The sequence below is a fragment of the Ambystoma mexicanum genome, chromosome 11 (genome assembly GCF_040938575.1).
Source record: "Ambystoma mexicanum isolate Mex_15411 chromosome 11, UKY_AmexF1_1, whole genome shotgun sequence".
Classification (NCBI taxonomy): Eukaryota; Metazoa; Chordata; class Amphibia; order Caudata; family Ambystomatidae; genus Ambystoma; species Ambystoma mexicanum.
Genome location: NC_090934.1, coordinates 1379146611 through 1379148875, shown reverse-complemented (window position 1 = coordinate 1379148875; position 2265 = coordinate 1379146611). Strand labels below are relative to the sequence as shown.

Below are 2265 nucleotides of genomic sequence, written 5' to 3'. Positions count from 1 at the left end.
TGTTGTAAGTCTTGAATTGTTAGCTATTTATTACATTGTTAACATTACTCAACATTCTGATAAGGTAGTATTTATTATTGTACTATCCAGAATTACAAGATAATAAATAGTGTACTTCTATGGTGCATGCTGCAGCAGTCATTGCCTATGTTTATAAATGATTAGGCTTCTGTATTAACAACAACACTCCAATACAATGATTTTAGATGAGTACATTCTTTAATAGATTAAGTACTTCACAATTGGTCTCCCGATCACCCCTCACATATTGTTACCAACAATATAAACACAACTCCTTGTAGGGACTTTTCATCAAAATTTATTTCACATGTGATGTCATCAGTGATATCATCAATGACATTTGTGATGTTATTTTTGATGTCCTGGGTGTTAGTCTTAGGAGTGCACGGTGGTGGCACGAGTTATAGTTGCTTAGTTTACCATAACTGGTGAATTTCAGGGGGTTTTCAGTTTCACTTGTAACCATAACGTCCCTTTAACAATGTTTTTACATAGAATTTCATAGGTTTTTATTAGTGCAACTTAACCATAACGTCCCTTTAACATCGTTTTTCATTTATATATATATATATATATATATATATATATATATATATATATATATATATATATATACATATATATATATATATATATATATACTGTTAACCCTTCAACCCTTCAAGGGGGAGACAATTTAGGTGCTGCCTGCTGAGATCTTGGCGACAAGATCGTAAACTAGTGAAAAAGAATGGTCCTCCGTGGGCATCGGGGGGCAAACCGCAGGACACGCTTCAAACAATATAATTGTTGATCAAATTCCAAAAGTGGAAAAACATCAAAAACATTTATTTGACTGATTTGTAAGAAAATCAAGTTAGATTAGTCAGGAAAACAGACATGCATCTTATTTTCTGAAAATAGTATCAATTACAAGCATGAGAGCTTTTAGACATAGAAAATAAACTTCACCTAGAAATAGAAATCACATATAGTCACAATAATTTCTCTTCTCATTAACAGTTGGGTTTGTTGATTCTTCTAGTAATCAGATATCACAATAGGCTCAGGTCTTTACAGTTCTTGAAGAGAGCAATTCTCTCAGGCAAAACTTTGCCTATATGTTATACTACGGGTTTCGGGACAGTGTTCCCTTCTTCAGGTATGGATATCTGAGGCAATAGTTGAAGTTATAAAAATAAGGATGTATATGTATAAGGCTCATGTAAATAATGATCTCTTCCACATAGTCAAAGTTTAACTATAACAGATCAGTTCAAAGTTCTTACTGACCTCAAGGTGTTTGTAACCATAGTTAATTCTGTCCAGCATACATTGTCGGCAGTCCAATCGCTGTGCCTGCCAGTGAAAATTAAAAAGACATGAGTATTTTGTGGTATGACGTCTATAATGCTCTCGTATGTGACCCGTCGCTAAAATCAGCTGTGGGTCCCACATCGAGAGCAGAAGGCGTCTGCTAACTTGTTTGTCTTATTACCCTCACATTCTGTAATTATTAACTCACCTATCTTGTAGAATCCTTGTTTTGATGGTTGGATTTGGTAGCCCTCTTTGTCTGGTAAGCATCCGATTTGTCTGCTATTTGACTTTTTCTGGCAGCATTCAAGCGTGTCTGTGGACAAGCGCGTGAATAATTGTAATGATTATCATCTCTAGGATTCTTTCTATGCACTCTATAGCTTTTGAGAATGCAGCTACTGCTTGAAACATTTATTACGGATGGTTTGTGCCCCGTACTCACCAATGTCTCGTGGTTGTCATGGATGCTGCATCAGGCGGCTGGTAGATTACGAGTGGAGATTTCTGGCGTCTAACAACATGCGATCGGGACCAGTAATACCCAGAAATCAAGATGTTCTTGTGTCAATTCATGTTCAACATGCCAGCGTGTATATGCACGTTTCATATTGCTCTCCATCGGTCTGTTGACTCTTTGTTTAGTAGTTTTAGCTTACCTGCATTGGCAGAGTTCCTCGCGGACTCCGGCATGCAGAAGCTCTCTCCTCACTTTCCATCGTGGCAATTGTTGCTAAGCGACACGGATGCCTAGATGCTACTTAATATGGCTGACTCCAGTTATGAATCCGGGAGCCATTTTGGACTATGTTTGACAGCGTTAAGACACACTGAACTATGTAATTGTCGTTACGGATGACATTAGTTAAGCACGATTCACACAATTCAACAGAGATGGGATCCCTACAATACTGGAAATATTTCTCCACATCAGGATGTAATTACAGG

General features: G+C 37.2%; 1 long non-coding RNA gene across 1 annotated transcript; it reads right to left on the bottom strand.

Moving 5' to 3' along the window:
* Positions 1-1291: 1291 nt before the first annotated feature.
* Positions 1292-2017, bottom strand: LOC138504857 (uncharacterized). The gene is made up of 3 exons (XR_011280013.1): positions 1763-2017; positions 1526-1633; positions 1292-1359 (listed from the first exon to the last, which is right to left on the bottom strand). It is a non-coding gene; the product is annotated as an uncharacterized lncRNA (long non-coding RNA).
* Between the last annotated feature and the right edge of the window lie 248 nt (positions 2018-2265).